General features: G+C 43.1%; 1 protein-coding gene across 7 annotated transcripts in view; it reads left to right on the top strand.

Moving 5' to 3' along the window:
• grip2b (glutamate receptor interacting protein 2b) overlaps positions 1-15680 on the top strand; it is a 216285-nt gene that overhangs the window by 177958 nt on the left and 22647 nt on the right. The window lies entirely within an intron of this gene.

Genomic DNA, 15680 nt, shown 5'->3' with positions numbered 1-15680 from the left:
CATCGCTGAATCCCCCATTATCAACATCCTAGGGGCTACCATTGACCAGAAACTGAACTGGAGTAGCCATATAAATACTGTGGCTACAAGAGCAGATTAGAGGTTAGGAATCCTGTGGCGAGTAACTCACCTCCTGACTCCCCAAAGCCTGTCCACCATCTACAAGGCACAAGTCAGGAGTGTGATGGAATAATCTCCACTTGCCTGGATGGGTGCAGCTCCAACAACACTCAAGAAGCTCGACACCATCCAGGACAAAGCAGCCCACTTGATTGGCACCCCATCCACAACCTTAAACATTCACTTCCTCCACCACACAGTGGCAGCAGTGAGTACCATCTACAAGATGCACTGCAGCAAGGCACCAAGGCTCCTTAGACAGCACCTTCCAAACCCACGACCTTTACCAACGAGAAGGACAAGGACAGCAAATGCATGGGAAAACCACCACCTGAAAGTTCCCCTCCAAGTCACACACCATCCTGACTTGGAACTATATCGCCATTCCTTCACTGTCGCCGGGTCAAAATCCTGGAACTCCCTTCCTAACAGCACTGTGGGTGTACCTACCCCACATGGACTGCAGTGGTTCAAGAAGGCAGCTCACCACCACCCTCTCAAGGGCAATTAGGGATGGGCAATAAATGCTGGCCTGGCCAGTGACGTCCACATCCCATGAATGAATTAAAAAAAGACAGTCCTAGCAGACAGTGTTGGTTGATACAGTATATGGTGCTGGTTGATATTGCTGTAGTATAAAGAATGTTGTTGATATAGCTATAGTATACAATGGTGGTTGATACAGTCCTAGCATGCAGAACTGGTTGATACAACTATAATATATGGTGCTGGATGATACAGTCCTAGTATATGGTGCTGGTTGATACAGCCCTAGTATCCAGTGCTGGTTGATACAGCCCTAGTATACGGTGCTGGTTGATACAGTCCTAGTATACGGTGCTGGTTGATAGAGTCCTAGTATACAGTGCTGGTTGATACAGCCCTAGTATACAGTGTTGGTTGATACAGCCCTAGTATACGGTGCTGGTTGATACAGCCCTAGTATACGGTGCTGGTTGATACAGTCCTAGGATACAGTGCTGGTTGATACAGCCCTAGTATACAGTGTTGGTTGATACAGCCCTAGTATACTGTGCTGGTTGATACAGTCCTAGTATACTGTGCTGGTTGATACAGTCTTAGTATACTGTGCTGGTTGATACAGTATTAGTATATGGCGCTGATTGATACAGCTCTAGTATACAGTGCTAGTTGATACATCCTAGTATACGGTGCTGGTTGATATAGCCATAGTATACGGTGGTGATTGTGTTATGACCGAGGCTAGGGGAGTGCACTGTCTTTCTCTAGTTCCATTTTTCCATGGGTCACAACATATATTGAAATGTTTACCCAGTTACTGATATGGCCAAATATATACTCTATTTTATTTCACAATAATATTGATGAACCAGGTTTCTTTAATAAACAACAAAAATATTAATTTATTATAAAAGGAGACTTATTCAGTAAAGATGCAAAGCATTAACACACAGATTGAAATATGAAAGTTCCCTTAAATTAGCCCAACACACACACACACCAGTTGAAAAAAAGATAAAGAGGTTTTCTCTGCAGAGATCTCTTTACAAAAAAGACAAGAAAATACTTTGGCCAAATACTTGTTAATTCTTGAAGGAAAAGGACAAGACATGGAATGATATCAGTTGTGATTTATTCTGGTGTCCCAAATATGCGTAGATGGTTGTCACTGGAATCTTTTTGGCGCAGTTCTCTTCAGGCGACTTCAAGAATTAGTCTATCAGGCTTTCCAGGAGAAATGTGGCATCAGGGGTTTCAGCTGTCACACTGGATTTGCAGGATTTCTCAAAGAGGTGGTAAACAGATGAACTGGTGTCTTCTCTCTTAGCAGGCTGACCCCAACTGACTCAAAACAATACTCAGAATGAAATCAACTCTTAAACACCATAAGTCTTGACATGTCACTTCTCTCTAAACAATTCCCCTAGTCACCAAGGCTCTTTCTGTTTATTTAGCTTAAGGCATGTGACATCTAGTAAGGGTTTATTTTTAAACAATGTTCCCCAAGTCCAGCATCTATGGAATCTCTTCAGTCCCAAATGAATCCGTCTCCACAATCTCCAAACACGAGTCCTCAAAAATATTTTAGAAATGAAAGCACTTCATAACAATTGATAAGTCCGAGTCTACAGTGCTGTTTGATACATTCTTAGTAAATGGTTCTGATTGATACAGCCCTAGTATACAGTGCTGGTTGATGTATCCTAGTATACGGTGCTTGTTGATACAATCCTAGTATATGGTGCTGGTTGATATATCCTTGTATACAGTACTGGTGATACGTTCCAGTGTACGGTGCTCTTTGATACAGTTCTAGTATACGGTGTTGGTTGATATATCCTAGTATACAGTGCTGGTTAATACATCCTAGTATACGGTGCTGGTTGATACACTCCTAGTATACGCTGCTGGTTGATACATCCTAGTATACAGTGCTGGTTGATACAGCCCTAGTGTATGGTGCTGCTTGGTACCGCTCTAGTATACGGTGCTCATTGTTACAGTCTGAGCATATGGTGCTGTTTGATATATCCTAGTATACATTTCTAGTTGATACATTCCTGGTATATGGTTCTGGTTGATGCAGTCTGAGTATATGGTCTGGGTTGATATAGTCCTGGTATACAGTGCTGGTTGCTAAGGTCCTGGTATATTGCACTGGTTGATAGAGGCCTAGTATATAGTGCTAGTTGATACAGCCCTAGCATATGTTGTTGGTTGATACAGTCCTAGTGTAGAGTGCTGTTTGATACAGCCTTAGTATATGGTGCTCTTTGACGCAGCGCTAGTATACAGTGCTGGTTGATACAGTCCCAGCATATGGTGTTGGTTGATACAGCCCTAGTATGTGGTGCTTTTTGATACAGCCCTAGTCTGCAGTGCTGGTTAATACAGCCCTAGTATACACTGCTGGTTGATACAGCCCTAGTATATAGTGCTGGTTGATACAGCCCTAGTATACAGTGCTGGTTGATACAGCCCTAGTATACACTGCTGGTTGCTACAGTGCCAGTATGCAGTGCTAGTTGATACAGTCCTAGCATACGTTGCTTGTTGAAAAAGCTAAAGTATACAATGCTGGTTGATACAGTCCGAGCATATGGTGTTGACTGATACAGTCCTAGTATACATTGCTGGTTGATGTAGTCCTAGCATATGGTGCTGGTTGATACAGGTGTAGTATAATGAAGGTGATTGATACAGCTATAGTATGCAATGGTGGTTGATACAGTATTAGCATGCAGTGCTGGTTGATACAGTTATAGTATACAGTGCTGGTTGATACAGTCCTAGTATATGGTACTGGTTGGTACAACTCTATTGTACGGTGCTGGTTGATACAGCCTTGTGTTACAACCAAGGTGGGAGTAATGCACTGTTAGTTCAGTCCCACTACTCCACAGGTCATAGCCTATCAAATAAAGTTTCCCATCTACTGAAGAATAGCCAAATTAAACACTTTAGTGGTCCCCCAGCATAAAGCACACCAAACCAGGTTTCTTTAAACAACATTAGCTATTTATTAGAAAATAAATAATAAGTCTTAAACCATAATGAGATAAATCTATATGTGAAAAGATTTTTTTTAAACTCCTTATTCTTCCTAGCCCTCATGTACACACACATATATTCAAAAGCAGGTTAACCGGGAAAAAGGATTTTTTGGTTTACAGCTGTTTTTTTAGGATTACGACGGAAAAAATAAAATGATTGGGCTTATCATGTTTTGGTAGGATGTTTTCAGTACATGAGGTGGCCCAGAGTCAAATAGTTGGATGCCACTCAACATCTCTCCATGCGAGGTTGATGAACAGTCTGTGATGGGTAGGCATTCAAGGCAATTTGTCTGCGCAAAGCATCACGCAGGTCTTTCAGCAAAGGGTGTAGTAACAGGTCTGCTTGGATTTTAAAAAGCAGCAGTGTAGCAGTGGAAGCTTTCTTGAGATGTCAAGGTTTCCCAAAACACAGGAGACAACAGGAACCACTCTTGAGGCAGGGATTCTTCAAAGACTGGAGGCAATAGGAATCTGCTACGTCTGATACACATGGATTTCTGCTCAGAAAAGCAGTCTCCCTTGACAGAGACACGTAACTATTTTTTTCCTGGGTCTTTTTCCTCTCTCCAGGCAAATCACAGCCACGTTTCAAATGCAGGATTTCTTTTCAAAAGATGCAAGTCTTCCTTTATTGAGAGAGGTCTTTTTCTCCAGTCACGAGACAGGTCAAGGCAGATTTCAAACTGCCTGCTCCTTGTCTAACACACTGGTTTTTCACAATCCAAAGTGAAACTAACTTCAACAGTCAAGTCACATGACAATCATAAATTTTGACCTGTCATTCCACTGCTGAGTTGTTCGGAAACAGGTGCCTTGCAGTCTGCATATTTCACTCAGTCCAAACACTCAAAGTTACAGGAATCAATGCCCACAGAGAAAAATCCTTTCCTCAGTTTTTAAAAACACAGAGAATTCTAAGCTTTCAATACAAAAACAAAACACCTCTAACACCTGGTATACAGTACTGGTTGATACAGCCCTAGTACATGGTGCTGGTTGTTACAGCCCGAGTATACTGTACTGGTTGATACAGCCCTAGTATACTGTGCTAGTTGTTACAGTCCTAGTATACTGTACTGGTTGTTACAGTCCTAGTATACTGTACTGGTTGATACAGTCTGAGTATATGGTGCTGGTTGATACTGTCCTGGTATATAGTGCTGGTTGATACAGCCCTAGTATACGGTGTTGGTTGTTACAGTCCAAGTGTACAATGCTAGGTTGATATAGTGCTGATTGCTACAGGTCTTGTATCTGGTGCTGGTTGATACAGGTCCTAGTATACAGCGCTGATTAATACAGGTCCTAGTATATGGTGCAGGTTGATACAGTGATAGTAAAAGGCACTGTTCGATACAGTCCCAGCATACGAAGGTGGTTGATAGAGCTATAGTTTACAATGTTGGTTGATACAGCCTTAGCATATGGTGCTAGTTGATACAGCTATAGTATAAGGTGCTGGTTGATACACTCCTCGTATAAGGTGCTGGTTGATACAGTCCTTGTAAACAATGCTGGTTGATACAGCCCTTATATACAGTGCTGGTTGTTACAGCCCTAGTATATTGTGCTGGTTGATACAGTCCAAGTATATGGTGCTGTTTGATACAGTACTATATATGGTGCTGATTGATTCAGCTCTAGTATACGGTGCTGGTTGATACAGCTCTAGTATACGGTGCTGGTTGATACAGTCCTAGTATACTGTTCTGGTTGCTACATAGAGTCATAGAGTCGTACAGCATAGAAACAGGCCCTTCGGTCCACCGCGTCCATGCTGACTATAATGCCTATCTATACTAATCCCACCTGCCTGCATTAATTCCATATCCCTCTATGCCTTGCTCATTCAAGTACCTGTCCAGATGCCTCTTAAATGTTGATACTGTTCCTGCCTCCACCACCTCTTCTAGCAACTCATTCCAGATACCCACTATTCTTTGTGTGAAAGATTTCCCCCTTTGATCCCCTTTAAACCTCCTCCCTCTCACCTTAAATCTATGCCGTCTAGTTTTAGTCACCCCGACCGTGGGAAACAGACTCTGTCTATCTACCCTATCTATGCCTCTCATAATTTTATATACCTCTATCGTATCCCCTCTCAGCCTCCTTCACTCTGGGGAAAACAGACCCAGCCCATCCAATCTCTCTTTATAACTCAAGCCCTCCAAACCAGGCAACATCCTTGTGAATCTTTTCTGCACCCTCTCTAGCTTAATCACATCTTTCCTGTAGTGCGGTGACCAGAACTGCACACAGTACTCCAAATGCGACCTAACCAAGATTATGTACAACTGTAACATGACATCCCAACTCTTGTACTCAATGCCTCGGCCGATGAAGGCAAGCATGCCATACACCTTCTTCACCACCCTGTCTACCTGTGTTGCCACTTTCAGGGAACTATGTGCTTGCACCCCAAGGTCTCTCTGCTCAATAACACTCACCAGGGCCCTGCCATTCACTGTATATGTCCTGCCCTGGTTTAACTTCCCAAAATGCATCACTTCACACTTGTCTGCGTTAAATTCCATTTGCCAATCCTTTGCCCACTTTCCCAGTTTATCTATATCCTGTTGTAACCTTAGACAACCTTCTTCACTGTCAACTATACCACCAATTTTGGTGTCATCTGCAAACTTACTAATCATGCCCCCTACATTCACATCCAAGTCATTAATATATATGACAAACAACAGAGGGCCCAGCACCGATCCCTGCGGCACACCATTGGTCACCGGCCTCCAATCTGAAAAACAACCCTCCACTACCACCCTCTGCCTCCTATCACCAAGCCAATTTTGTATCCAATTGGCTAGTTCACCCTGGATCCCATGTGTTCGAACCTTCTGGACCAGCCTACCATGCGGGACCTTGTCAAAGGCCTTGCATAGGTCCATGTAGACAATGTCCATCACCCTGCCCTCATCAATCCTCTTGGTCACCTCCTCAAAAAACTCAATCAAATTCGTGAGACATGATTTCCCCCACACAAAGCCATGTTGACTATTCCTAATCAGACCTTGCCTTTCCAAATGTATATAAATCCTGTCTCTCAGAATCCCTTCCAATAACCTTCCCACCACTGATGTAAGGCTCACCGGCCTGTAGTTCCCTGGCTTATCCCTGCTGCCCTTCTTAAATAAAGGCACAACATTAGCTATCCTTCAGTCTTCCGGTATCTCACCCGTGGTTAATGATGATACAAAATTCTCTGCCAGGGCCGCAGCAATCTCCTCCCTTGCTTCCCATAGCATCCTAGGATACACCTGGTCAGGCCCTGGGGATTTATCCAACTTAATGCGCTTCAAAACCTCCAACACCACCTCCTTTGTAATGTTGATATGCTCCAGGATATCGCTGTTCCCTCCCTTGAACTCACTAGCTTCCATGACCTTCTCCATGGTAAATACAGACGAGAAGTATTCATTTAAGACCTTGCCAATTTCCCGTGGCTCCACACGTAGATTACCACACTGATTATTAAGAGGACCTACTCTCTCCCTAGCTACCCTTTTACTCTTAATATACTTATAGAATCTTTTAGGATTCTCCTTTATCTTATCTGCCAGGGAAATCTCATGGCCCCTTTTTGCCCTCCTAATTTCCTTGTTAAGTGTACTCCTCCATCCCCTATACTCCTTGAGGGACTCCCTCGATCCCAGCTGCCTATACCTGACCAGACCCTCAATATCTCTCTTCAACCAATGTTCCCTAAACTTGCCAGCCTTGCCCTTCCATCTAACAGGAATATGCCGGCCCTGAACTCTTCCTATCTCACTTTTAAAAGCCTCCAACTTGCCAGACATCCCTTTACCTGTAAACAGCCTCTCCCATTCAACTTTTGAGAGTTCCTGTCTGATGCCATCGAAATTAGCCTTCCCCCAATTTAGGACTTCAACCTGAGGACCAGTCCTATCCTTTTCCATAACTATCTTGAAGCTAATAGAGTTTTGGTTCCAAAGTGCTCAGTCATCGTATACGGTGGTGGTTGTGTTATGACCGAGGCTGGAGGAGTGCACTGTCTTTCTCTAGTTCCACTTCTCCATGGGTCACAACATATATTGAAATGTTCACGCAGTTCCTGAAATGGCCAGTTATATACTCTATTTTGTTTCAGAATAATATCCATGAAACAGGTTTCTTTAATAAACAACAAAAATATTAATTTATTATAAAAGGAGACTTATTCATTAAAGATGCAAAGCATTAACACACAGATTGAAATATGAAAGTCCCCTTAAATTAGCCCAACACACACAAATACCAGTTGAAGAAAAAATAAAGAGGTTTTCTCTGCAGAGATCTCTTTACAAAAAAGATAAAAATACATTGGCCAACTACTTGTTAATTCTTGAAGGAAAAGGAGAAGATATGGAACTCTTGACCACCATAAATCTTGACATGTCAGTTCTCTGTAAACAACTTCCCTAGTTACCAAGGCTCTTTCTCTTTATTTAGCTTAAGTCATGTGACCTCCAGTAAGGTTTTTTTTGTACAAAGTTCCCCAAGTACAGCATCTATGGAATTGCTTCAGTCCCAAATTAATTCATCTCCACAAACTTCAAACACGAGTCCTCAAAAGCTATTAAAAAAAGAAAGCACTTTCCTAATAGTTGATACAGTTCAAGTATGCAGTGCTGTTTGATACAGTCCTAGTAAATGGTGCTGATTGCAACAGCCCTAGTATACAATGTAGGTTGATACAGTCCTAGTATACAGTGATGGTTGGTACAGTCCTAGTATAAGGTGCTGGTTCAAACAGTCCTAGAATACGATATTGCTTGGTACAGTCCTAATAGATTGTGCTGGATGATACATCCCAGTATACTGTGCTGGTTGAGAAAGGTCCTAGTATATGGTGCTGGTTGATAGAGCCCTAGTATATGGTGCTGGATGATACATCCTAGTATACGGTGCTGGTTGAGACAGGTCCTAGTATATGGTGCTGGTTAATAGAGCCCTAGTATACAATGCTGGTTGATATTTCCTAGCATACAGTGCTGGGTGATACATCCTAGTATACAGTGCTGGTTGATACGTCCTATTTTATGGCACTGGTTGATACATCCTAGTATATGGTGCTGGTTGATACAGGTTCTAGTATATGATGCTGGTTGAGACTGCCCTAGTAAACGGTGCTGGTTGATACATCTGAGTATACAGTGCTGATGATACATCCTAGTATATGGTGCTGGTTGATACAGTCCTAGTATATGGTGCTGGTTGGTACATCCTTATATACGATGCTGGTTGATACCGTCCTGGTTGATACAGGTCTAAATATATGGTGCCGGTTGATACAGTCCTAGTATAAGGTGCTGGTTGGTACATCCTAGTATACAGTGCTGGTTGATAAATCCTAGTATACGGTGCTGGTTGATACAGTCCCAAGTATACGGTACAGGTTGATTCAGGTCCTAGTATATGATTCTGGTTGAGTCAGCCCTGGTATATGGTGCTGGTTGATATATTTGAGTATACAGTGCAGATGATACATCCTAGTATCTGGTGCTGGTTGATATATCCTAGTATGCAGTGCTGATGATACATCCTTATATACAGTACTGTTTTATACATCCTAGTATACAACGCTGGTTGATACGTCCTAGTATCCGGTGCTAATTGATACAGTCCTACTATATGGTGCTGGCTGATACACCTAGTATACGGTGCAGGTTGATATAAGTCCGAGTATACGGTGCTGGTTGATACATCCTAGTACATGGTGCTGTTTAATACAGTCCTAATATACAGTATTGGTTGATACATCCTAGTATACGGTGCTGGTTCAGACAGCCCTTGTATACGGTGCTGGTTGATACATCCTAGTATCTCGTGCACATGATATAGTCCTAGTATACAGTGCTGGTTGATACAGTCCTCGTATATGGTGCACGTTAATACAGTCCTAGTATACAGTATTGGTGGATACATCCTAGTATACGTTGCTGGTTGATACAGATTTGGCCCTAGTGGAGTGGGCAGGCAAACTAAAAGGTAGGACAGTTGATGAGCAGTGGCAAATGTTTAAGGAGATATTCAATTCCTCCCAACTAAAATATATTCCAAAGAGGAAGAAAGATTGTAAGAGGGGGAGAAAACATCCATGGCTAAGCAAGGAAGTTAAGGATAACATAAAGACAAAAACTAAGGCATACCATATTGCAAAGGCCAGTGGCAGGCTGGAAGATTGGGAAACTTTTAAAGATCAACAAAGGGTTATTTAAAAAAGTAATAAAAAGAGCAAAATTAAATTATGAAAGAAATGTATCACAAAATATAAAAACGGATAACAAAAGCTTCTATAAGTATAGAAAAGGTAAGAAAGTAGCTAAAGTGAATGTTGGTCCTTTGGAGGATGCAACTGGGGAATTAATAGAGGGGAACACAGAAATGGCAGAGACACTAAATCAGTATCTTGCCTCAGTTTTCACGGTGGAGGACACGGGTACCATCCCAGTAGTAACAGGAAATGCAGAGGTACTTACAAAAATCATCATCACTCGAGAAAAGGTACTGAGCAAACTATTGGGATTGAAGGCAGACAAGTCCCCCAGGGTCTGATGGCCTACATCCTAGGGTCTTAAAGGAAGTGGCAGCGGAGATAGTGGGTCCATTGGTTATAATATTCCAAAATTCTCTGGATGCAGGAAAGGATCCAGTGGATTGGAAAAAAGCTTATATAACGCCCTGATTGAAAAAAGGGAGGGAGGCAGAAAGTAGGAAACTATAAACCAGTTAGTTTAACATCTGTCATTGGGAAATTGTTAGAATCCATTATTAAGGAAGTAATAACAGGATATTTAGAAAGTGAAAATGCAATCCATCAGAGTCAGCATGGTTTTATGAAGGGTAAATCGTGTTTGACTAATTTGCTAGAGTTCTTCGAAGATGTAACGAGAAAAGTGGATAATGGGGATCCTGTAGATGTAGTATATCTGGACTTCCAGAAGGCATTTGATAAGGTGCGCCACAAAAGGTTAATACACAAGGTAGGATCACATGGGGTTAGGGGCAATTTATTAGCTTGGATAGAGGATTGGCTAACCAACAGAAAACAGACAGTCGGGATAAATGGGTCTTTTTCTGGTTGGCAAGATGTAACTAGTGGGGTGCCACAGGGTTCGGTCCTTGGGCCCCAACTATTTACAATCTATATAAATGACTTGGATGCAGGGATAGAAGGTACTATCGCCAAATTTTCAGATGACACTAAAATAGGTGGGATAGTAAGTTGCAATAAAGAAATAAGAAATTTACAAATGGATATGGATAGGTTAGGTGAATGGGCCAAAATTTGACAGATGGAGTTTAACGTGGATAAGTGTGAGGTTATCCACTTTGGTCGGAAGAATAGAAAGACAAATTATTATCTAAATGGAGAGAAACTTCAGAATGCTTCAGTGCAGAGGGATCTGGGTGTCCTCGTGCATGAATCGCAGAAAGCTAGTATGCAGGTACAGCAGGTAATAAGGAAGGCAAATGGAGTTTTGGCATTTATTGCTAAAGGAATAGAATATAAAAGTAGGGAAGTGTTGCTGCAACGGTACAAGGCATTAATGAGACCGTACCTGGAGTATTGTGTACTGTTTTGGTCCCTTTACTTGGGGAGGTCTGTAGTTGCCTTGGAGGCAGTTCAGAGAAGGTTCACCAGATTGATTCCAGGGATGAGGGGTTTGTCTTATGAAGAGAGATTGAGCAGTTTAGGCCTTTACTCTCTAGAGTTTAGAAGAATGAGAGGAGATATAATTGAGGTATATAAGATGATTAACTGGATTGACAAAGTAGTCGCAGAGAGGATGTTTCCTCTTGTGGGGAAATCTAGAATGAGAGGTCATAGTTTTAGGATAAGGGGTAGCAGATTTAAAACAGAGATGAGGAGAAATTACTTCTCTCAAAGGGTCGTGGGTCTGTGGAATTCACTACCCCAGAGTGCGGTGGGTGCCGGGACATTGAGTAAATTTAAGGAGGAGATAGACAGATTTTTAATTAGTAAAGGGTTGAATATGGAGAATGGGCAGGAAAGTGGAGTTGAGGCCAAGATGAGATCAGCCATGATCGTATTGAATGGCAGACCAGGCTCGAGGGGCTGAATTGCCTACTCCTGCTCCTAGTTCTTATGACCTTATGATACAGTTCTAGAATATGTTGCTGGTTGATACAGTCCTAGTATATGATGTTGGTTGATACATCCTACTATATGGTGCTGGCTGATACATCCTAGTATATGATGTTGGTTGATACATCCTACTATATGGTGCTGGCTGATACATCCTAGTATACAGTGCTGGTTGATACATCCTAATATATGGTGCTAGTTGATACAGTCCTAGTATACGGTGCTGGATGATACATCCTAAACTGGTTGACACATCCTAGTATACAGTGCTGCTTGATATCGTCCTAGTATACAGTGCTAGTTGATACTGGTCCTAGTGTATGGTGCTGCTTGATACAGTCCCAGTATACAGTGATGGTTGATACAGTTCTAGTATACGGTGCTGCTTGATACAGTCCTAGTATATGTGCTCCCGTACCCAGTGCTGACAAAACTAGGACTGGCAGAGAAACAACACTGAAAAAAACTAATGCTGTAGTTAGTTCATTGTAGGTCTTGGTGCCTAAAATGGTAAGGCATGTGAGAGCTCCAGAGGAGGAAAGCAGCCCACTCTCTGCATGGACGGACCTTAGCTGGGGTCATTGCAGCCTTCTGGTGCCCTATCATCATCATGGCAGCCTCAGGAAGCAGCTGGAACACCAGCAGATCATAGGGAGATCCATTTAGGCCCCTGGCCTTAGTCCTACTCCACCATCTTCAAGCAGTGGGCAAGGCAGGAGTGGTTCCGATGATTCCCAAAACTGCAGGTCAGTTGGTGAGATGGCTGGAAAGCTCGCCAGCCGAATTTGCCATCATTCTGCACTACTATCCCCTCTGATTCTGGGCAGGATCACAGAGGACAGCGCAACCCCCCGATTCTGGATGTGTGGTGGAGAATTCCATCTAGTATCAGGCCGCAGGCTACTGAACCAGTCATTCTAAAAAGGAAAATTCAAGAAGGTGGTCCGATCTGGGATCATTTGGGCAATGTGCCCATTGGATTCGAGAAAACTATAAAATGTCCACTGACGTATAGTGGTGGCATTGATATTTCTTCAGGTTGAGGCTTTCCTTAGTAACCAGGATATATATAAAGAAACCAGCAAGGTCTTACTACAATAACCTTTCCTTGTACTGTTTGTATCACTGGTGGTCTTGAGGGTTTGATGAAGGATGCATGGTTAGAAACTTGCCTGTCCAAGGCAAATAAACCAACCAATCTCCAGGCTGACTTAACCTCCATTCTTCATCCATATGTCCCACAAAAAGTGCCTTCATTTTCTCGTTGGATCCAAGAAGTGTTTGCTGCCCTACAGTGCACCACTTGGAAGTTTCTTTCTCGTGTAGACTAGCTTGTTGTTACCACGGGATAAATAATTGTTCAGTAGCATCTAGGCAGAGATGAAAATCAGGTGCTGGAGTGTTGGACACCACTAATAAAGTCCATCTGATTCTCCTTCCATTCGATTTAGTGGAAGGAAAGTTGGGCACGCTCATTTCTGGGTGTGTTCTGCTCCAGAAGATGCTTCACACCTGCCACGTCTCACGACATCAAACTATTTTTAGAAGTTTCCACACTTACCTGTTTCTGTGGTTCAATGGCCCAAGGCAAACTGCTGACCAAATGGTAACTGCCTGATTGAATAGTAGGGTGCATCCTGAACCACTTCTTACAGGGGAAAGGTTAGACCTGATCTAACAGGCCCACTCTACAGCCTGCTTCCATGCCGCCCCTCAATCAGGAACCAACTGATGCACCAGAATGCCACATGAAGTAATCCTTACATAGTCACGAAGAGTTACTGTCCGCACGACTGTTGCACGGAAGAGCATGTCCGCCCTGGTCGCTGTTATCATGTCTCCTTTTAACAACTCTGAATTTGCGTCACTTTGACATCTTCATACAATGCGTGGAGGATGTTTACTAATGAAGTGTTTACCCACCTTGTATGATCTTCCTCATTCTTCGAATGATATGCACCTTCCTCATACCATCAGCTCATCTCATCAGGTCCTACAGGAGAGTGTGTTTTTGTAATTAGGCAAATGGCCCTAAGTCACAGTTAAGGTTTAGGTGAAAATGAGCTGGTACAATATTACGGGTCGTGATACATGGGAGCAGGTGACTACATATTGTGCCCCCTATCTGTCACCTCACAATGACATTTTATATGTGAGCTAATCACATGCTTTTCCCAGAACTAATCAGAACTAATGATTTGTGGAGGATGCAAATCACTCGAAGAGTGAAGACCCATGCAGGGTAAGTAGTTGATCTGATGCTGTTGGGCAGGGTCAGGGGGGTGCAACATTGTTCAGAGCAAAGGGTTGTGAAGCTAACGATCCTTTTCAGCACTTTGAATCTGGGTAGTGGCTTATGATGATGGACAACAATCTGCTGTTCCATAGATCAATGGGATCAAAGCCTCTGAAACCTTAATCTTAAATTCTATGGTCATAAAAGTGCCCAAGGAAGCCAGATCCTTCCCCCATAAGACAGGGAGGAAGAGCTAGAGGTTGAGTCACCCTTCTTCCCTCCCTTGACAAGATTTCATACTTGAAAAATATTCTCTTACAATTCCCTCCTCCTCCTGACAGTGATGCCACACAGTAGCAGATCTACTTCATGTTGAGCTTTGACTGTGGGTGTGGTCAAGCTGCTCGACCATGGAAGGCATCACTGCCCACTCCTGTCCTCACATTGCTGATTTCTCCCTCCATGGCCCAGGGGACCACTGATACCAGCCGTGGTGCCCCCATTGCCGGTTGATCAGTACAGGCTGTGGGATGGAACCTGGGAACTTTCTGATCTCTGTGGCTGAAGGATTCACTGAGGGTTTGTTCACAATTGTACTCTTTAATGTTTAAAGGGACAGGCACACAGCTTTCTCAAAGCCGGCCAAGTGTGGTCAAAAGGCACATAGGAGCAGACCCACCTCTTGTGCTCTCGGTTGAGTTGTTGTACACAGTGTTGTGGGGGGAGGAGGGGGAGAGAAGGGCTGAGGTTCCACTGGATCCAAGACAAGAAGAGGGTGCGAATGAGGAGAGGGACTGGAACTGTGGCTTGAGTTCTGAGGTTTCTTGCTGAAGGATGCATTATCAAAAAGCATTGGTAACTAACATTGACCTCATGAGAATCAAAAGCAAAGTGTGAGGGAGGGGGCGCATTAGAAAGCACACTGAGTTTGGTCTTTAAAAAAAAATTGTTGACTTTTATATCCTATTTCCATTTTTGAAATTTCCATATATTTCGGGTCACTCAGAGAAAGGAAGCCTGATTGGCTAGTTCACAACTACTGAGCCAAAGGCCTACAAGATGAAAGGATGGTGGAAGGAGGGAAGCAAAGAGGATTAAAAGAATTGAGGCAAGGAAGAACAAAACCATTGCAAATCCTGTCTCTTTAACAATTAAAGAGGATAGTTATGAATAGTCCTGATACAGCAAAGCTTCTCCCCCTGGCCACCCAGCCCTACATTGCTTGAACCCCCCTTGTATGGTTCTCATTGCCGATCACACAGCTTGTAGAGTACGTTGCTCCCCACCTTTTGGTCATAGTGTGTGCATGTGTATATGTGAACTTGATAGCTCAGTTTCTTACTGTCCTCATTGTTTCTCCCTCCCTTCACCCTGTTGTCTGTTACATTGTCTTTGTTCTTTTTCTCTTCTCAGGTTGTCTGTGTCTCAGCTCTGAGCTCTTTTCTCATCAGCCTTCTTAACTAACCGTCTGGGAGGCTCCCGGCTCCCCTGTCACCACCACCACCACCACCCCCCCCATTCTGCATACTCTCTCACTTCTTCTGTGTTTCACCAGTGCAAACCAAACCAAAACCCAGACTATTTCCTCATGATGTCTTTTTTTTTGGCCGAACTCTTGGCTTTTCTTGTTTGTTTCCCCAGTGGCTCCGTCCTTGCCAAAAGG

The sequence above is a fragment of the Heterodontus francisci genome, chromosome 19 (assembly GCF_036365525.1).
Source record: "Heterodontus francisci isolate sHetFra1 chromosome 19, sHetFra1.hap1, whole genome shotgun sequence".
In the NCBI taxonomy this organism is placed as follows: domain Eukaryota; kingdom Metazoa; phylum Chordata; class Chondrichthyes; order Heterodontiformes; family Heterodontidae; genus Heterodontus; species Heterodontus francisci.
Note: the sequence above shows the minus strand (reverse complement) of the source record. Positions and strands in the feature narration are given on the sequence as shown.